Source organism: Podarcis erhardii (genome assembly GCF_964252035.2).
Source record: "Podarcis erhardii genome assembly, chromosome: 11".
In the NCBI taxonomy this organism is placed as follows: Eukaryota; Metazoa; Chordata; class Lepidosauria; order Squamata; family Lacertidae; genus Podarcis; species Podarcis erhardii.
In genome coordinates, this window is record NC_138501.1 from 41,279,450 (window position 1) to 41,302,347 (window position 22,898).

Sequence of the window (22,898 nt, forward strand, 5' to 3'; positions counted from 1 at the left end):
GAACCATGAAATTCTCCATCAGACTTTCTAACCCTGAAGTCTGGGCTCATGCAACGTGACTAGTTCTGAAAATATGTTAAGACAAAATTCAGTATGTGATACAGGATTGCTCTCCAAAATATATTGGATTCTATTGGCAGCCTCATTGGGTTCCACAGATACCTTAAAACAACTATGGGAAACTATTGACTCAGAAAAGTGGGACAAACCTTTATTTCACACCATCTCAGCATGCATTTGGAGAATGCATATAAGGTTATCCACAAGTGGTACCTGTGCCTTCCCACACCCTGAGAAGAATTACTTAAACAAGTCCAGCTTCCTGTAGGGGGTATGGAGGGATGTTTACATGTTGCCATATGTGATGGATTTGCCCTGTTATTCAGTGTTTCTGGAAGAAAATATTTTATGAAATAGGCCACATCACATCCCATTCTTTACCTATGGACCTGATGATGACCCTTTTATCCTTACTGGATGGCTCAGAAACCGAAGAAGAGTTTGGATTTGATATCCCGCTTTATCACTACCCTAAGGAGTCTCAAAGCAGCTAACATTCTCCTTTCCCTTCTTCCCCCACAACAAACACTCAGTGAGGTGAGTGGGGCTGAGAGACTTCAAAGAAGTGTGACTAGCCCAAGGTCACCCAGCAGCTGCATGTGGAGGAGCGGAGACGCGAACCCGGTTCCCCAGATTACGAGTCTACCACTCTTAACCACTACACCATGCCAAAAATGGACAACTTTTTAAAAAAGTTTGGCATCCATTTATTGAATATATTAAAGAAAAGGTACATGACCCCAGTTAAACTTGCCAAAATATACCATTCGTCTGATAATAAATGTTGGAAATGTAAAGAAAATGAAGGAACATTCTTTCACCTCTGGTGGACATGCCCTAAGGTGAAGGTCTTCTGGGAAATGATATATAATGAGCTGAAAAAGGTATTTAAGTATACCTTCACTAAGAAACCAGAGGCCTTCCTTCTGGGTATTGTCGGCCAGAAGGTGTTAAAGAAGGACCGAACACTCTTTATGTATGCAACAACGGCAGCAAGGATACTCATCGCAAAAAACTGGAAAACTCAAGATCTACCCACACTGGAAGAGTGGCAGATGCAACTGATGGACTATATGCAACTGGCCGAGATGACTGGCAGAATCCGTGACCTGGGAGAAGAGAAGATGGAGGAAGACTGGGAGAAATTCAAGAAGTATCTACAAAAACATTGTAATTTGGTTGAATGTTAAGAAGGATGCTAGATTATAAAAAATTGGCCACCACTAAATTAGATTTGAAATTTGATGATAAGTGAGACTAAAGAAAATATAAAATTTTTTGGAATAAGTGCTAGATTATATTTGAATGAGTGGACATGAGATTGTAAACAAGTTGATAATTTGTTTGGAAAAAACTTTTAACGATGTAAATGGGAGCGGGAGACGCGAGGGAGTCCAAAGAAGTGATGAAATTATGTCTGTGATAGAAGTAAGATTGTTTATTATTTGTGCATTTATATTTAAAAACTTTAATAAATATTTATATATATATAAAAAATATTTATGAATATATTAAAGAAAAGGAAAACAATCATACTGCCCTCTTCTAATTGATTCCTTTGGAAAAACATTCCTGAATGCTATGCTTATGAAGGGCAATTGTATTTAAATATGATTCCTTTCCCTCTCTCTCCTCGTAGCCCTCCTTTCTTTTTCTTCCTTTTTTGCTCTGATATTTCTCTTTCTCTTTGTTGCCGTTACTATTGCTTTTGATGTATAATGAAGTGAAAATAAAAGCAGTTGCCAAAAGAAGAAGATGATGATATGACCGAGGTGGTCATAACTACACCCAATCAGGACTGAAGCAATGATCCTCGATATAATCCAGTCAAATGCCCTGCTGGTTGCCATCACTATAAGATAGTTTACTTCCCTTTGGCAATAGAAAAAGGCTTTATCATTTATTAATCTGAGTACTGAGTACATGTCATCGTGTTACTCCAGCCATTAACTTATTTATAAGAGCAACCACCACCATGTTGATTAGTCTGCCTGATGTAGTTAGTACTGGACACCTTTCCAGAAAAGAAGAGTAACACAATATGCTAATTTTATTATTTATTAAGTTTACTACGATTGACTCGTTTTCCAAACCACTAGTCATTAGCTAAAATCTCATATCAATACCCTATCTACAACTTAGCTGACCTGTCCCTTAAAACAGAGACATTCTAGGTAACAAACACAGTCCTTTTACCTTACTTCCTTTGGGAAGGTGCACATTGCGCTGGGTGCATGACAATGTACCCAGTCATTATCAGCAAAGGGAAGTCCAGGCAAACCTCCTACAGAAACTTATGTACCGTATTTTTCGCTCTATAAGACGCACCAGACCACAAGACGCACCTAGTTTTTGGAGGAGGAAAACAAGAAAAAAAATATTCTGAATCTCAGAAGCCAGAACAGCAAGAGGGATCGCTGCGCAGTGAGAGCAGCAATCCCTCTTGCTGTTCTGGCTTCTGTGATAGCTGCGCAGCCTGCATTCGCTCCATAAGACACACACAGATTTCCCCTTACTTTTTAGGAGAGAAAAAGTGAGTCTTATAGAGCAAAAAATACGGTATGTACAGGTTATGCCCACACAGTGCTACCAGAACAGGAGACGTTCATAGGCTTCCCGGCATGCATTACAGTGTGCCTGGAAGTACATGTGCTCAGACAAGGGTCAACAGGGAAAGAACTCAGCAGGGAAAGTCCTCTGTTGGTATCTGCTCCTCCTCTAAGAACTGTGCATGCATGGAAGGGATCAACTGTGCCTTTGATATTTATAAATGCAACTATTAAAATGACATGACTACATTTCTTTCACATGGCTTGAAAACAAAACATGCACAGAGGCAAGCGCTTGGTGATTTTGTTAGGGAAAGTAAAAGCAGAAAGATCCAGCTCAATGGACTTCTCATCAGTCTGAGCCTTCTCTCACATCACTGTATTTAGAAAGATCGTTTTCATGAAGCATGATGGAGAAGGTCTCTCCCCCCTTTTACAGTCTTTAATGTGTGTATTTTTCTATATAAAAAATGTGCAGTTCAAAGTATGTAACTATCTCAAAATGCAAGCTGTTCCATAAGGACCTTTTTCAGTCCAGCAGCTAACATTTTAATCAAGGCAAACCTTAGAAAATCACATAAACATACATAGTTTATAAAGACAAAAATAGCTTTACTAAACCTTTTGTAAACATGCAACACTCAACAACGGCCAAAACAGTGAAAGTGAGTAATGATTCACAGTTCTGTGCACCAGGACAGCTTGTTGGGTATGCAGCCTTAATGAGTTCTCTGCTAAATGTACATATAAATGGGGGAAGCAAAATCCAAAGGTCTGCTGTGAAGGATTAACTATGTATTTTGCAGATAAAGCTGATCACATCCATGATCTCCACCTGCATCGTTCGGCCCGGACACTAAGGTCTAGCTCCGAGGGCCTTCTGGCGGTTCCCTCACTGTGAGAAGTGATGTTACAGGGAACCAGGCAGAGGGCCTTCTTGGTGGTGGCGCCCGCCCTGTGAAACACCCTCCCATCAGGTGTCAAGGAAATAAACAACTATCTGACTTTTAGAAGACATCTGAAGGCAGCCCTGCTTAGGGAAGCTTTTTAATGACTGATTTTTTAATGTATTTTTAATCTCTTGTTGGAAGCTACCCAGTGGCTGGGGAAACCCAGCCAGATGGGCAGGGTATAAGTAATAAATAATAATCATCATCATCATCATCATCATTATCATTATTACAACTGGGGTGCCATAGTTGCTATAGTGTTGGAGTTGGTTGGGAGTAGCGTAATATCTGGACATATTCTTGTCTGGCTATTATTATTATGGATACCTTTAAGTTCTAGAACCTGACGATACGGCCTATCTGCTTGGGAGGATGAGACCTATCGCTTGTCTCCTTGATCCTTGTCCTTCCCAGCTGCTGAAATCTTTCAAGTCTGGGCTGCGTGCGTGAACCTCAGAAGTTGTGACCACCTCCTCGAGGGAGTGCTGACAGCTGCCCTTAAGAACGCAGTAGCGAGACTCTGGGTATTTACCACCCAGCTTCAAATGTTCTCTTTTCGGGCAAGTTAATGGAGTGGTTTGTGGCTTGATTTCCATATAATAGCTGGCATCTGAAGACTGTGTGAAAACCTCTATCCCTTTCTGAAAGCAACTTCCTGTATTACCCAGCAAGCTGCTCCAAGCCAAACTAGATGTAATGTTAAAAGCACAATGGCTATTTACACTTTTAAAAAAGCCATTGGAGGTGTGTGGAGAACTGGGGGGACAGATCATGGGGAGGGAGAGTTTGCAGCTGTCCACTCCTGCAATTCCAATGGCAATTGTCTACACCACCTGCTAGGCTGTGATCTCCATTTAAGGGAACTTTGGCAGAAACCTTCAGGAGCTGTGGTCAGGGTGTGTGTGTGTGTGTGAATTGATATAAATGACAAAAAACAAGACCAGGCTACGGTTTCATATTTCAGGAAAGGAAAGTGCAAGATTCACACAGCAAGGCTGAAGCAGCTGCCAGCGGATAGTAGCAAAAAGCAACGTACTATCTCATAATGGCCTTAGAGGTAGGTGCATCTGAGGAACAACAACAAACATGGGAGTGTTAATAATTGTTGTGTGTATGTGTTTGTGTGTGTGTATGAGTAAGAGAGAGATTTAACCAACATGCTATAGCTTATGATGTTTCCAAATACTTTTTCCTATGCCATTCTGGCAGGAGAGAGGTGGATAGTGGCAAACAGCTAACAACACTATCCAGGAGAGGCTATCAATGGCTACTAGTCACCAAATCAATGTTCCACTGCCAGAGCATGCCTTCACAAGTAAGAAGAGTGCTACAGTGCTGTGGCCCTACTTTCAGGTTTTCCATAGGCATCTGGTTGGCCACTGTGAGATCCAGGTGTTGGACAAATGGGCCAATGGCCAGATCCAGCAGATGTTTATGTGATTAAAAAAGAGGAAAAGGTGGTCTTCTTCTGGTCTATAATCACAAAGTTGCATCCAGTCAATACACAGAACCCCACTATGTGCAGAAAACTGGAACTGCTTGGAGCTATCCACTGCTCTACTCAAGATGTGCCTTGCGTAAGCACAAATATTAGAGGTTATATGCTACCGATCTTTATAGTGGATGAATATTTCCTCTCTCAGATGTGAATCACTACTCTGGTTTCTGCACCCGACTGTTGCAGTTTGCCCTACCAACCACTTGTACAGAAACCACTTGCACTCAGCGCGGTCAGGGCTCTGGCCTGCTTTGGCTCAGGGTATGTGAATTTAGATGACAACACAGCAGTCATCTAGCTTTCACTTTAATTCTCAGCTACAAGTGTGTTTGGTTCCAGCATTTTAGCGTGTGCATACACACACACACACAGAACAGAGAGAGAGAGAGAGAGAGAGAGAGAGAGTGGATGGTCTTGAAAGCACTATTTGGTGCTTTCATACACTTACTCACTTTGTGTTTCCTACTAACCTTGTGCCTGATCGTTTGCACAACAGAAGAAATAAAGTACTACAAGCCAGGTATTTATTTTGGGTAGAAAGAACGGACACAGTCTAGTAGTTTTACGATGATGAAGGAAGATCTGCATCTTATCTCAGAGTTCAACTCTGGGAGAGCGGAACATTTGCCAGTAGATGCTAAATCACACTGACACCCATGGACGTACATCTCAATAAGGAGAGATTTGACAGTAAAGTTTCCACTGCCGCAGAATGAACCAAAGTGCAGAGCATCCATCATATCGCTTTTGTTTCGAAAGGCCGTGTAGAGTAATTTGAGGGTTTAGACTAGAAACATCCTAAGGTGCAGAAAGGCCAGTAAAACTGTTAACACCTCCCTAAGACACCCTACAAAACACAGTATTTTAGGCAGCAATACAATAAAAAATAAAGAGGAACATGATGTACTATTAAAAGCATTTCATCTTGCTACTGAGGTGCTCTGCCTTGCTGCTCTCACGTGGTCCAAACCCATGCAGTTTGGATTTCAAGTTTTCTTATTGTGTACAACCTGCAAGATGTCTAGTGCTTCTTGCCTCCCATTGTAATGGTACCTATAAGCTTCCCTACTGTCTGTCTGTCTGTCTGTCTGTCTGTCACCCTCCCAAAGAAATAAACAAGTTTAAGCAGGTGATATATGGGAACTCTGCATGAACATTACACTGATTAACTGCCTTGGTATTTTGCACTTACTTTTTCTACCTTTTTCAGTAAATGGAAAACTGACTTTTAGTCAGATCAGACTCGGTAATTTCCCCTCTGTGAATGAAATGCAAGGCAACGTCTCCCTGGTGTGTCATGATGCTAGGATCTTGGAAAAAACACACCTCCATTGTGACATTTGTTTGCATGCACGTTTACATGTAATAATAATAGTAATAATAATTTATTACTTACACTCTGCCCATCTGGCCGGGTCTCCCCAGCCAGCCTGGGTGGCTTCCAACAGGTATTAAAAATACAATAAAACATCAAACATAAAAAACTTCCCTAAATAGGGCTGCCTCCAGATGTCTTCCAAAAGTCAGGTAGTTGTTTATTTCCTTGACATCTGATGGGAGGGTGTTTTGCAGGGTGGGCGCCACTACCGAGAAGGCCCTCTGCCTGTAATGTGTGATCAGAACATGCATAGGCTTGGTAATAATCTCTAGATTACCAATTTATTTGGCAAAACAATTTGGTCTGGTTTTCCCCCAGATCTGAGATTTCAAGAATTGCAAAGTTGTTTGAAGCTTTAGATTGACCCCAAACCTATTTTGTGTGTGTATAAAATTGTTACCAAGCCTATACATAGCCCCAAGCGTGTATTCTATGTAAATGTGCATATAACCACATGTCACTACAGAGGTGCAATTCTTCAAGATTCTGGGTCCTGAGTCGTTGGAGTGCCAAGGGGGGCGTTCCCTTGCACTTGCAACCACCTCAGGCATAGAACTCACACAGAACTGCGAGCTTTTGCCTTCTATTCTTTTTTTTCAAATAGATTCACCATGCATTCCACCTGCCATATTGCCTTATTGGCAATAAGAGGTACAGAGCATGCTGGCAATAGTAGACCCCATATGTATCTCTGGCAAAGAATAGGCTAACTAGTTTTTAGATGCATGCATGCAAACTAACTAACTTATAGTTTTCAAACAAAGTTAACACACTGAATTCAATCAGCAAATGTTTGGATGTAGTCATACATGTTAAAAGGAAGAAAAATACACAGTGTGACTATCACCTAGAGAAAGGCCACGATATTTAGGTTAACACATAAGTTTGTGTTTTTATTTAAGCCTGTAGCTCTTAAGATTTCTAAACAGGGATCAGAGTGTTGGTGCAACATGCAATCTACCAGTACTTTCCCATTTGAAGTGAGAATATGCTCTTTTGCCATGCTGGCAATTGCATTTATTTTCCTGATACACTTGAGAACTTGATTAAATGAACAAGTTATACTACTACTAACAGGTATGATCAGGGTCGGGGGGGACGGAGACATTCTGCAGTGACAATGCTTAGAAGCAGACTTTTAAAGATCTAGCATGTATTTCAATGGGGCGAGTGTACTTATCGTTCTCTGGACTGCACCTAACCTAATGCACATACTTTCTGATATATAAAAAACCCAACAAAATCATTCCAAGGCTAACCCCCGCCCTTTAAAAACAAGAACTTGCTCATCTTTTCAGCAACAGTTGTATATATTCTTCAGGACCACTGAAAAAAGTACTGCAAATCCCGGAAAAGTGTTCCCAAATGCATGATTAAAATATGCAGAACGAATAAAGCCTCAGTGAGACAACCGGAGATAAAAAGCAGAGATACACACACACACTGAATTTTCATAGCATTAAGCCAAGGGCCTCCAGGAATACTATTTAATGTCATGTCAAAAATTGCATTTTGTGAAATTAACTCTTTCTCTGCTGTTTCCAAATCAAAACAATGTCCTCTAAGGCTTCAGCTATAACTTCAAAACTGAAAAACTGAAATTATATTTTTGTGCTTTGCTATCTGATGAACATATAATAGTTACACTTGTAATGCAGAATCTAAGGTAAGATCAACCAGCAAAAGTGGTTGACTCAGTTTCTTCACCACGACTGCAGCTGCAAACTGCTAAAACTTAGATTCAGCTAGAATGAAGCCTTAGAGGGTCAGGAAAAAGGATTCTGTAGAGATATGCCTGTGTCTAACTCAGCAATGGGCCGGTAAGAAATGCAGTGCCAGTCCAGAAGGTCTAGCATATGAAAGGGCTTTTCAGGTTACTTCAGCAGACGAGACAACTCTATCCAGGGTCCCTGCTGGGTGCACAAAGCTGTCTGAACCACTGATATAAAGGGGTCTTGGTGTATACATTTGAGTCACACAGTGGTCCTACAAGAGGCAAGTTAAAACATGTGTGCATTAAACATAAAACGAACCAGGCACCAAGGGTGTTTAAAGCTAAAGAACCCAACCTTTTATAGGGCATTAACACATTCCACTTTGCAATTCCTTAGCACACTTCTGGAAAGAAGGTATCAGACTCACATCCTTTAGGACTCAAAGGAAGCCGTAACTCAGTAGTAGAACACATGTTTCCAATTCCTGGTCCTTCTGGTCCTGGAGAGCAGAGAGGCTCAGAACTGCAGCTGGGTTAACTGCTCTTGACTGCTTATTGGTCTCCGTGCTACAGCCACAGAGAGCCTGCTGAGGCCAAGTCCTGCCACGGATATTTGCAGGACCCTTTCCTGAATTTTCTGTTTTTTGCTTAGAAAAACTACCTATCCCTTTTGGTGACAATAAAAGGAAAGCCTGCTGGCATCACTCCACCCAACGGCTGATAAGTAGCGCAACTTGCTCCCACCGGTGTCCTAACCAATGGATGCAAGATGTAACACACAAGCAAGGGAAGCAGTGATGGCCTACATAATATCTTTCTCTGCATACTAACCACATAGAAAGCCGGGGTTTGTCAGTAATTTTTGCTCCATCTTACCATCCCTGTATTACAATCTTGTCTTGCAGGAAGAATGACTGCTGGGAAAAGCTCAGAGAGAAGCAACGCCATAACACATCTTCAGGAGCACAACTGGGCGCACTCCTCCATTCTCTCCTGAGACAGATGGATGCTCACCTTGCAGTGTGGGCTTCAGTTTTCCTGGCTTATGGGGCACTTGGTGGGACCCTTTTTTAAAATTTTCATTTTAGTAAGATTCTTTAAAATTATTTAACAAAGAGCTAAACATAAAGCTCTAAAACATCACAGCACTTATATTCAGGTTTTGCTTATTCTCACTGAATTGCAAACACTAAGACCATGTCCCATTGCTTGATCATCCTCGTTACCTTCAAATTTCTTGCTATGATTCATTTGCAAGAATACTCTTTGCAGAGGTATCAAAGAGAAACCTCCCACTGGGTTCGGTTCTAAATCAATCTGTGAGCTACGTGAGTGAGTGTAGCATAGTGGTTCAAGTGTCTAACTATGAAATGGGCACAAGATGTTGGACATAACATTATGATGGCTGACTGGGAACAGTTATGGACCACAGGTATGAAATTTACGGCATGTAATGCCCTAAGAGAGAATTTAATGAAAATGATTTACAGGTGGTACATGACACCAGTCAAGCTTGCAAAAATTTACCATTTGCCCGAAAATAAATGTTAGAAATGTAATGAGACTGAAGGCACAATCTTTCACTTTTGGTGGACATGCCCAAGGATTAAGACATTCTGGGAGATGATTTATAATGAAATGAAAAAGGTATTTAAATATACCTTTCTGAAGAAACCAGAGGCCTTTCTCCTGGGCATGGTTGGCCAATTGGTGCCAAAGAAGGACAGAACTTTCTTTATGTATGCAACAACAGCAGCAAGAATACTCATCGCGAAGTATTGGAAGACACAAGATTTACCCACCCGGGAAGAATGGCAGATGAAGCAGATGGACTATATGGAATTGGCGGAAATGACTGGCAGAATCCGAGACCAGGGAGAAGAGTCGGTGGAAGAAGATTGGAAAAAAATTAAAGATTATTTACAGAAATATTGTAAAATTAATGAGCTTTAGAAAAATGGTGGAATGAAGTTATATGGCTTTGGCAGAAATGTTATAAGGAACTAGGTACAGATAGATTGTTAATGTATTAAAGGGAAAAAAATAAGGTTAGAATATGTTAAGATTAATTACAGGACAGAAAACAGAGGAAGATGGAAAGGAATTGCTGAAACAGTTAATTGAAGTGGAATACAAAAAGGGAGGCGTGAGGAAGTCAATGAAACAAGTGAATGAAAGCTAAGATTGAAAATATTGGAAGTGTTTTTAATTGTTTTCGTTTTGTTTTGTTAATTCAATGTTTTACGTAGTGTTTTTGTTTTTGTATTGTATTATATTGATTTGTTTTAATTTTCTTTCTTTCTTTTTGTAATCTTTAAACTCTTAATAAATATTATTTTTTTAAAAAACAAGTGTCTAACTATGACTGGGAAGCCCCAGGTTCAAAACTCCACTTAACCATGAAGTTGACTGAGTGACCTTGAGCCTGTCACCCTCTCTCTCAACTTAAACTACTTTACAGCATTGCTGTAAGGATCAATGAGTGCTGGAGGGAGAGAGGGAGGGAGGGAGGGAAGGAAGGAAGGAAGGAAGGAAGGAAGGGAATTGTGCATGCCACCCTAATCTTTTTGGAAGAAGCAAGAGATTGAAAAACATAGCAAATGAACCATTTTCACACTGTAGGACCTAGTGGTCTTTCAATCTCCAAGGTCTAAACACAATCCCAAGCATATTTTCTCTAGAGAGAAGTCTCATGAGCCGAATGGGACTTACTCCCAGGCAAGATGGAAGCCTTAAATAGATCACACAGATGCTGGTTTAGATAATCCCTCTCAATACTATCATTGGCCCAAATGGGAATAAATGGAGAAGTGCAAAGAACTTCAGGATTGCCCATTAAATCAGAGTGATCTTCCTCTTAAAAACAAAAGCTTAGAGTACCAACAGACATGTAGTAGTTTAACTGCCTGTGCTCCTTGTCAGGTGGTCTTGAAATGGTGAAGACAAATGCTGTAATCTAAACAAAAACCACTGATATGTGCTGTTTATTCAAATGTCTGGTATTGGCCTTGGCGTGACTTCTCTACTAGTCAAGCTGCTCAGAAAACTACAGCCTGGCCAGCATTAGCTGTGTTCAGAGCACAAAATGTTTGTATAACACTGTGATGACGCAGGAGGTGTTCAGACTAATAACTTCCATCTCCAGCTTTTGTGCACCATGGTCATGGTTGCAGAAATCATCTGCATGGTGAAAATGGAGCAACAGCAAACTGAAAGTTTTGTTTTCTCTTTCCGAGACTGTCACAATCTAATTCACTTGACTGTTCTAAACTTGCCTCGCTTTGCAAACAATTATGAGGGTGGTGCTGTATTGGGGACTGATTTTAGACACCTGACCACAATGAGTGAAGCAAAATGGCTTTCGTATTCGATGAAGATGCACTGGAGGTTTTCCCTTTAGGATCAGGTATCTGTTTGCTACTTATACGTGTTAAATGCCTCATCAAATTAACAATTTAGGCATTTAAGTAATAAAGTGTAATTTAACCATGCTACAATGCACAATTAATCCAACTCAGCATAAAACCCAAATACAAAAACAGCAGCACAATGATATTGGAAGGAGCTAAAAACATCCAACAACTGACGGAACTGAACCAATAACCATACCAGAGCGACTAAAATAATGAGGATGAACAAAAATGTCTTAGAACGGCACTGAGAAGTCAACAAAGTGGACGTCAGGCAGTTTCCTAAGGGCAACTTGGAAGGGGATGCCACTAAAAAGGCCCTCTCTTGAGGCTACCCTCTAAACTTCAGATTGAGGGGACACTCAGAATAGAGCATCCTTACTCAAAGCAGCGGTGGATTGTGCCCATAGGAATGGTAGGGTGGAAGGCAGGGTAAATGAAGTCAGGGCCAATGGACAGAGACAGAGACAATGAGCGTCCGAGGCAACTCATCCTAGTTTTGTCCTTGTTCTCCTCCCTCCTGGGCTCCACAAGGGGTGACACTGAGACCTAAGAGGCACAAGGTGACAGGCAGTACCATCTGCTGAACTGATTGTAAGCCTGGCAGGTGAGGGCTAATGGAGGGGAGACTGAGGTTTGTGGGGCAGTGCCCCACACACCCCAAGAGGCCAGTGTCCACTGGCTCAAATGCTAGCAAAATGTCCATTTTTATGATAGGTCAAAAGTCGTGAAGATAGGAAGTTGCCATATAGCAAGTCATTGACAAGCTGGAATGTGTGCAGGGGAGGTTGACCAAGATGCTCAAGGGTCTGGAAACTAAACCTTATGAGGAACAGTTGAGGGAGCTGGGTATGCTTAGCCTGGAAAAGAGGAAACTGAGGAGAGATATGGACTCCATCTTCAAATATCTCAAGGGCTATCACATGGAAGATGGAGCACGCTTGTTTTCTCCTGCTCTGGAGGGGAGGCCCTGAACCAATGGATTCAAGTTACAAGAAATGAGATTCTGACTAAACTTCCGGAAGAACTTTCTGACAATGAGAGCTGTTGACTCCCCCAGAGGTTGGTAGACTCTCCATCCTTGGAGGTTTTTAAGCAGGGGTTGGATGGCCATCTGTCATGGATGCTTTAGCTGAGATTCTGGCTTTGCAGGGGGTTGGACTAGATGACCCTTGGGGTCCCTTCCAACTCTAACACTGTATGATTCTAGATGCTTTATACATTTATCCCAATGTTGTCTGTCCTGAAAACAAGTAGCTCTCCAGGCTTTCTGGAAGAAGTATTTCACATCCCCTGTTGCCTATTTATGGGAAGTCGGGACATTCCACACACAAATCCTATCATCTAAAATTGAGCTGCAGCACTTTCCTAAGTTTGTGGTGGGAGGGGTTTGTGCACTGCAAAGAGCCCCTGGTTGCAGTGCACATCACTTCCGCTGTATCTTTTGTTGTTTTTTGTTTTTATATAGATTTTTATTAGGATTTTTTTAAAAAAGGTTACAGGAAAAAAAAAGAAAAATATAAGTAACAATCAAAAAAGGAAAAGAGAGAACAATACCTATAAAACAAACATAATCCAAAAACAGAAAAGAAAAAAAAAATCAAACCTTTACATCACTTATTTTCATTCGCTTACTTTCTTGACCTCCTCACACCTCCCATTTTTGTATACTAGTTCAATTAGATATTTCAGCAAATCCTTCCCCATTTTTTTCTATCTTAGTAATTTATCTTAATATATTATAATTTTGCATTCTCTTCTTTCACCAATTCATTTTTACTTAATCCTTTATACACTTCCGCTGTATCTTTTGAAGGATCCTTGCCATAGGCAGCCAAGAAACTCACTGCCACGGGTACAGGATGAGTTTTGCAGCCAAAGCAGAACTGTACCCGAATACAGTGCTTTACTTTTCTTTACTTCAGATATGAATGACAACCAGGGGAAGAGCAAGTAGTTTGATCTGGTATAAGGTAGCTTTCTATGAAATCGGTCGCTGGTATGGAAGAAAGCAAACGGGGACTAAACCTGCTCCCTTCACCTGGAGATACAGTTCTTGTCTATCTCACAGGAGAGTTGTGAGGTAACATGGAAGGGTACAGGGAAGCATGTGTATACCCCATAATTCCTTGAGAGGTAACAAATGTACTAGAGGGACCCGGGTGGCACTGTGGTCTAAACCACAGAGCCTAGGGCTTGCTGATCAGAAGGTCGGCGGTTCGAATCCCTGCGACAGGGTGAGCTCCCGTTGCTCGGTCCCTGCTCCTGCCCACCTAGCAGTTCGAAAGCATGTCAAGTGCAAGTAGATAAATAGGTACCGCTCCGGCGGGAAGGTAAACGGCTTCTGGGTGCTCCGGTTTCGCCAGAAGCAGCTTAGTCATGCTGGCCACATGACCTGGAAGCTGTCTGCGGACAAACGCCGGCTCCCTCGGCCTACAGAGTGAGATGAGCGCCGCAACCCCAGAGTCATCTGCGACTGGACCTAATGGTTAGGGGTACATTTACCTTTACTAACAAATGTATTAAATTAAATTAAAATACATACACACACATATATGAAAACCCTAGTTCCAGATGCCATTATTGAGACAGTCCTCGGAAGTTGGAGATAAACATTTTCAAGGAATGCTATTAAAAAAAGAAGTCCAAGTGTTAAGTTGGGTAGCTAAGAGATGGAAAGAGCGAGATCCGGTAAAGGAACTTTCTTACAATAAACCAGCTGCAAGATAAACCACACTACTGGCTCCGATGACAAATCACAAAACTCAAGACTGCTAAATTTCAAGGTTGGCTGCAATTCCATTTCTGAAAGAGGGGGTGGGGGCAAGGAGAGAGAGGCTAGGGACATAGAACACCTGCTGTGTGGGAATTTAATATCACTCAGCTCCATCTTGCTTATTCACAAAAATAGACATCCCATGTGTGGTAAGAAAAAAGCCAGATAAAAATCGAAAAACCCCTGATGATTCATCTCATATTCCAATTTTGTTTTTACATGAAAGCCTGGGACTTTTAGAACTCTATAAATTATTTTGTTTATTGCTGTGTTTCAAATAGCAGCACTTAAAGATGTTTACCAATTCCCAAGAAACACACATTCATTACTGGTGCAGTCCTAAATATAACCTCACACACAAAGTTTGGAAAATTCCACACTTTCCAGGATTGGATGTGCTGGGGACATGAGCGTATTCTCCTCACTGAGGAGCTTGATGTCATGTCTGGAAACGAAAATAGGCCAAATCACATTAAACATTTCAAATATACGAGGATTTTCAACATGCACAAAATCAACGCCCCGCAGAAACATCTAGAAATATTTTTCCATATAAATAGAAGCCAACTTTTCCTGTGAAAAACAGGTAGCACCTATAAACACTTTCCCACTTAATAAAACAACTGCTTACTGTGCATACATTTGTAAGCTGCTATTATTTCCTATAACTCTGACTAGCAAGCTGGTGATAGGCACCTTTTGTGAAAATTTTGAGGAAACATAGCAGCGTTCTGATCATAACGATGCCCATTTTGCTGTTATAGGAGTCCTTATGCTACTACACAAGGTAGTTTGCAAACCACTGAAGAAAATCGTTTTAATTCTGATGATAAGGTAAATAAAACAAACAAAAACAATTCATTCTGGCTAAAACCTGCTACATTTACATTCCAGTTCTCAGATTTAGAGATGAGGAACCTGTGATGGTAGCCTCAGGTAGCATGGTTGGTGGTCAGGGGATGATGGGAGTGTAGTCCAGCAATATCTGGAGCGCCAGAGGTTTCTCACCCCTGCTATAGTTGGTGAGATATTTGCTGGCCCAGCTGCAAGATCCTGTGCAGATCTTCACTGGCCCAATCCAGAAAACAGTGGAAGGACTTCAGGGATGATTACATGCTGGAAGAGCTATAAATATTAACGTGCTGAAGTCCGACTTTGTCAGAGATTTTACGGCAGCACAACTTTGGGGTATTAAAGCCATTGTTAGCTAGGAAAGTCATTATCTGAAATGCTTACAAGGACAAAATCAATGGTGAGTAAAAGAGCTATGCATCAAAGTATCTGATTTATTACTAAGAACTTGGGTGGCCATTGATTAAAAACTTACAGACAGAAAGGTACTGAAGGTTCTCCCCAGCCACCACCAAGCAACTCTCAGAACCAGCATCTGGTTAACTTTCAATATTTAAACAGGTGCTGTTTTATTCTGGGCATGTTTAAGTTCATCAGCAATCATTTACAACACTGGGGGGCCCTCAGCTGGTAATGTGAGAAACTAACCTATGCTACGTGCAGAAGGTTTCGTTGTCCATGCTTGCTGATGTCCAACAGAAAAACATTAGTCTATGTTAAAAAGAAGAAATGAGCTGATGGTGCATTTTAATTTAATACAGCACAGAATAAGCGTACTATTACCGCTAGAGCAAAAGCAGGTGGGATTAAACCAAGTTCAAAAATGACTGACACGTGTGCACTGCAACAGCTGTGCTTGGACCCAGATTTATTCTCCCCCCCCCCCTTTTTAACTAGTTGCTACATCTCTCAATTCTAACCCTTAAATGTCAAAACAAAAACAAAACAGGTCTGTTCCAGGGACGCTTTGCCATTTCCTTCTCAACCATGTTAGTCTCGCAATTCAAGCATATGAGCACAAGTTTTAGAACACATCAGCTTCTGACTGGGATCGTTTGATGGCCTAGGATCACTTGATCCTGGGATCATCTGATCCTGATTGGGAACCTGGAAGAGAAGTAACTGTATAGGTACAAAAGTTTATGGCACAGCAACAGTTAGGCTGCATCATTGTTTTGGTAGTGCAATATAGCACCATTATATAGAGATGTTGTGTCTGTGCTGTGTTTGTTACAGTGGCAGTAGATGCTGGACCACAATGCAAGACTGGGGAATCTTTTTCAGACACATTCCTTTCTGGGCAACTTTCCAAGGCCCACATGCTGGTGGCGGGTGGAGCAACGAATGGCAATTTTACCATTGTACAGTAGGCTTGTTTCTACACACACCCCTCTCCATCCTCCATCCGGACAAGTAGGAGGCACTGTCAGAGTTCAAGGTCACATACCAACCTGGCTAAACTACTTGGGGTGGGAAGCAGGACCAGTGAGAGAGGCAGCCTGGGGAGCGAGAGGCATAACCTGGGAAGAGGCCCAAGAGCCATGTAGAGACCCCAGAGGGTTGTATTTGTCTTCTAGGCCCAAGGTGTCCCATACCTTCCACAATGCACCACCCACTATTTTTATCACAATATATGAAGACCACAAGAAGCTGCTCAAGTCTTGGCCCATGTTACAGTTCTGCTGCTGAAGCTAAGGGTGCCTGATGCTACAAGCTACCTAGATGGGAGGTAACTGGGAAATTCTATGTACGCCCCTTAGAAAAAAGTAGGGTGTAGCATAGCAATCAGCAGTTTGAGCTACAAATCTGAAATTCTCCCAGATGAATCTCACCTCTGCTAGTGAGCTCAACAGGTGGCCTTAGACAAGCTGTTCTCTGTGAGCCATTCTCTCTATCTGCAATACAGGGACTACAACTCCTTACGGGCAAGGACAGCAGACAACGTAATTTGGACATTGCACAAAGCGCTATAAATGCTGACAACAAACACACACAGCACCCCTTCACTTGTTAAGTTTCTCCTTCCGCTGTTTTAGTGAGAGAGTATGGGTCTTTGCCATATGGATGAATTTTCTGCTCATCTGAAATGGCTGCCAATTTAAAATAATGGCAAGAGAAAAGCTTAGGGAATATGGACCTTAATGACTTCCGTTTCCAAACAATTTGCACACATTTACCCTGCTTGAAGGGACGCGGGTGGCGCTGTGGGTTAAACCACAGAGCCTAGGACTTGCCGATCAGAATGTCGGCGGTTTGAATCCCCGCGACGGGGTGAGCTCCCGTTGCTCGGTCCCTGCTTCTGCCAACCTAGCAGTTCGAAAGCACGTCAAAGTGCAAGTACCGTATTTTTCGCCCTATAGGACGCACTTTTTCCCCTCCAAAAATGAAGGGGAAATCTGTGTGCATCCTATGGGGCGAATGCAGGCTTTCGCTGAAGCGTGGAGAGCGAGAGGGGTCGGTGCGCACTGACCCCTCTCGCTCTCCACGCTTCAGGAAGCTATCAGCAAGCCTGGGGAGCCCGCGGGAGTTCCCACAGGGCTCCCTAGGCTGCGGATAGCAGCCTGCTGCCCGGAGCACGCCGAAGCAAGCACCCGCGCTTCGGGCAGATATCCGCAGCCTAGGGAGCTCTGCGGGAGTTCCCGCTAGGCTCCCTAGGCTGCGGATAGCAGCCTGCTGCATGGAGCGCGCTGAAGCAGAGCGCCCCGCGCTTCGGGCAGACATCCGCAGCCTGCTGCACGGAGTGCGGGGCGCGCTGAAGCAGAGCGCCCCGTACTTCGGGCAGATATCAGCGGCTGGGGGGGGGAATAATTTTTTTTTACTTTATTCCCCCCCCCCCAAAAAAACTAGGTGCGTCCTATGGGCCGGTGGGTCCTATAGAGCGAAAAATACGGTAGATAAATAGGTACCGCTCTGGCGGGAAGGTAAATGGCATTTCCGTGTGCTGCTCTGGTTCACCAGAAGTGGCTTAGTCTTGCTGGCCATATGACCCGGAAGCTGTTCGCCGGCTCCCTCGGCCAATAAAGCGAGATGAACGCCGCAACCCCAGAGTTGTCCATGACTGGACCTAATGGTCAGGGTTCCCTTTACCTTTACTACCCTGCTTGAACATCAGAGGTACTAATTCATATTGCAGTGGGGAGGGAGTATTCCTGTTGAAGTTTCAGCCAATTAGCCCTACCCATTTCTAGGATACTCCATTCCAACTCCCATCCAGGTTCTCTCTTTCTAACCATCACTCAACATTATGTTGTCACTCAGCATATCCCCATTTTGTTTGTCAGCAGTCCAGCTTTAACTACATAGGCATCACAACGCAACATAGGTACTGTAGGTGTGTATGTGGCTGTGTGTGTGCATCTATGCACACACACCTGCCTGCTCCATAACTATTTGATATATGTGACCCAAATGCTAGCCAGTTCCTGTTTGTTTTCTGTTGCCTTATTAAACATTAGCTGTACTTATATTTCTGAAAACAAGATAAAATTGATTGTGTCCTTCAAAACAAAAGCCACATCCCATAGATTATAGGTTATAATAATAATAATGAAGCCTAATTTGCTGGAACAGTAACGACATTAACTCAAGGAACATTGTAAGTAGGCATTTGTTTCCATTAGCCCCTCTGAGAACAGACTGCCAAGAAAAATAGAGACTTTGGGAACAACTCTGAGATTTCGATTCCTGTGGCCGATGGAAACCAGAAGGCTTTGCCCTGTTGAGAATAGTTCCCTGGGAAAAGTGAAAACTGATTTTTAATGCTTGAGCACCACCCAGTAGCCAGCATATGAAATAACACTCCTCATATAGGCTTCAGTGATAAACTTACACATAATTGACACATAAAATGGAAGGTATATTGTGGCTCATCCTGTATGAATTAATCCAAAAATAATATGCAATACTCAGTTTGAATATAATGAAATGCCCAAATGAAAAAGGGAAGCCCAATTTGTTACCAATCATTTCTGCACCACTTCCAGGGCTAGGGCTGCAGCAGTTGGTGTGAAAATTGTCTGCAAAGGCAAATCCTCAGCTCAGGGCTAAAGGAATAATAGACTATGAATATATAGAAAGATTCATTTGCCCTTGCAGGTATAGCATGCAGGTACAGACAATGCTGTTCAAATTGCAGTAATTGCATTAATAATCAGGATATGAAACTAGGTTTATCCATAAACAAAAACTCAAAAGGGGGGGGGGGGAGATTGGGTTTTTTACATTGATCTGGTTCGCATGACCTGCTGAAGTATTTCTTGGCTACGGCTCATACTTAGGTTCAGATTGGTGCAGAAGTAAACAGTCCCAGGAAAGAGTGAAGCAGCTGCAAGCATTTCTCTGTGGTACTGGTGAGCCATAGCTTGGCTGAATGTGCTGTGCAGACCAGGCCACAGATTAAGGCAGTGGTGAAAATGGAGAAGGAAGGAGCCAAAGTAATTGCAAGTTGCAGGCGACCAAGTCAAATCATTTTAATAAGGAACCTTGCAGCCCTATGTAAAGGACTGAATGAATGACAAAGAGTAAGTTTAGCTATTAGCTATCTATCTATGCAAACACACACAAGAACACACATTCAGAACTTGATTATTCTACTTTGTCCCATATGAAGATATAACTGCAATGAAAGCACAGCACTGTGGGAACCAGAGAGATGCTGCACCATGTATACAGCTTACATGCTAAGTCTTGGGCAGACCAGCTTCAGAAATAGCCACACTCTTTTGATCCGAGACCTTTTATAAACTGCAGCCTTAATGCTCTTTCTGCTGTTGATTATACCGTCAATATAAATGTCAACAAGTAAAATTATAGAATTGTAGAGTTGGAAGGGACCCTGAGAGTCATCTAGTCCAACCCTCTGCAATGCAGTAAACTCAACTAAAGCATCCATGACAGATGGCCATCCAACCTCTACTTAAAAACTCTCCAAGGAAGGAGAGTCTGAGGGAGTCTGTTCCACAGCTGAACAGCTCTTACTGTCAGAAAGTTCTTCCTGATCCTTAGTTGGAATCTCCTTGAAACTTGGATCCATCGGTTTGGTCCTACCCTCCAAAGCAGGAGAAAACAAGCTTGCTCCATCTTCCATGTGAAAGCCCTTTAGATATTTGAAGATTTGAGTAAGAACGATAGTTTGTATCCAACCAGTGTCCCACCAACTGAAGGGGGTTTTTTTTTTATCAGGTGGAGGCTTCTGTCAGTAGAATAGGGGCCAAGGTGATTTTGGGCCACCTTTCGCTCCCCAATAATCTGCTCCAGTTTGAGAACCCTACACAGAACAGTGGCAGGTGTGTTAGAGGGGATTGCAGGAGGAAGGGAAATGGCTCTTTCACTTGCAGAAGGCTCCACTGAAGCCATCATGGAAGGACACCCATTGGCTAGAAGCCATGGGATGAATCCTAAGTTTCCGCACTCCTAACAAAGTCTTTGCATCCAATCCTATTGTTTCCCAATTCTCATATTAAATTGACTAAGTATCAGATCATTTGCAGCTTAGAAGACATGGCAACATGCCTCCCTGGCAAAAAAACCCAACACACACACCCCTTCAGTATACTGTTTCTTCCAGCAGTGCTTGGACAGATCCCTGCATAGGGCACAGCTAATTTCTGAGCAAGAACATTGCACTCCAATTAGTACGGAAAGTAGCTCTGTCAGTGTGACAAATGACTACTGTTAATCTATAAAAGGTCTGTTATGATTTTACATTTTTGCACCTTAAGTCCCAATTCTTGGCACAAGAGACACTTGCTGCTAGCAGAGAATAGTTTCAAATACCTTTCTTATTAAGTAATGCAATTTAGTGTCTTTGGAAACATAATTATACATCCATTTATATCACTGCTCCCATGTATTTTAGTCACTTTATCAGGATAGCAGTTTCAACATTAAGCGTTCCCTGAACCCATATTTGGTATAACTGCTAAAGACATGCTTATACGGAGAAAACGGGAAAGTCTGGACTATACAGTTTCTTATTTTTCACTGTCAAGAGCAGCCCTGCTAAGAAAAATGTCCACTTTTTAAAAAGTGACGGAATAGAAAAATACTTTACTACTTGTAATCCTAAGAGACAGAAGTTATAAGATCTAATCTTAGCAGCTATTGAGATGTTAAACTTCCCCCTCACTTTCTGTGCTTGGAACTGAATTTCTTTTGGGTGGAATCCAACGTAGTGCTAAGTCTTTCATTCTGTCAGAACAAGGACTTCTCCTACAGCAATACAATGTTCTCCACCTCTCCTCCCCCTATGAGTCCATTAAATCTGTTCTAGGGGTTCCCTCAACCCTCTGGAGCAGATTTGGGGATGGTGTGGGACATGCATAGATAGGAGGAATGGGGGTGGGGGTGGTAGTCCTGTTGTGCAAGTGGATATCCTTGTGCTACCAGGGCACAGCAGATGCTCTTTATATCTGAATTTTAAAAGAAGAGGTACTCCAAACACACTCAGTTTTGTTATTGATTTATAACAGTCACCTCAAACTTTCCCATCACAGTATTTTAGGTACTTAGCTTTTCAGACATAGGGATTCCTTGGACACAGGGTTGCCTCCTTCATTTTAATGGACAGAGCATCCTTTTGCACACTAGTAGTGGTAAGTAAGGTAAAGGTACCCCTGCCCGTACGGGCCAGTCGTGTCCGCCTCTAGGGTTGCGTGCTCATCTTGCTCTAGAGGCCGTGAGCCGGCGCCGTCCGAAGACACTTCCGGGTCACGTGGCCAGCGTGATGAAGCTGCAGCTGGCGAGCCAGCACCAGCGCAGCACACAAAAACGCCCTTTACCTTCCCGCTATAAAGCGGTACCTATTTATCTACTTGCACTTAGGGGTGCTTTCGAACTGCTAGGTGGGCAGGAGCTGGGACCGAACGACGGGAGCTCACCCTGCTGCGGGGATTCAAACCGCCGACCATAAGATCAGCAAGTCCTGGGCACTGAGGTTTTACCCACAGCGCCACCCGTAGTAGTGGTACACACCACTGAAGCTAAACGAAGCCCTTGAGAACAGGGAGTTCCATGTGTATATTGGAGCTAATATGGAGCTCCAGGTTGGGGAAACCATCTTTAAAAACAACCCCCACCATTCTCCCCAGACATAACTGCAAAACATGGTTAAAATGACCTTAAATATTATTTCAGCATTGTATTTAGTTGGCAAACCAGAATCAAACCCTCTTCGGGTTTTATGCCCTTTGAGTGAGGAGGAAAACAGGGACATTCTGGTACCTCACCTTTGCACAACCATCCTCCATGCACTGGAAGCTGAATGCCTGCAACAGGAAACCTTCTCTACTTCAATTGACATTCATTCATTCATTCATTCACACACACACACACACACACACACACACACAACCCAAAAGGAAAGTGTTGGGAATAGGCAACAGAGAACAGAGGGGTGGGGTGAACAACTGAAGAGCGCTTCAGAGCGTTTTTCAAACTATGATTTGAAGTAATGGTTGAAATGAATAAACCATGGTCTTGAAATCATAAATCATGGTTTTAAGTTACAGCTCTCACACTGCTCCCATGAGCTCCTGCATCTCAGAAGCAAGGGCTAACAGGGGTCAGCAGACTTTTTCAGCAGGGGGCTGGTCCACTGTCCCTCAGACCTTGTGGAGGGCCAGACTGTATTTTGGGGAGGAAATGAATGAATTCCTTTGCCCCACAAATAACCCAGAGATGCATTTTAAATAAAAGCACACATTCTACTCAT

At 42.5% G+C, this 22,898-nt stretch overlaps 1 protein-coding gene across 1 annotated transcript in view; it reads right to left on the reverse strand.

Moving 5' to 3' along the window:
* The window catches only part of WDR70 (WD repeat domain 70), a 118,225-nt gene that overhangs the window by 63,670 nt on the left and 31,657 nt on the right, over positions 1-22,898 (reverse strand). The gene's annotated exons all lie outside the window — the stretch shown is intronic.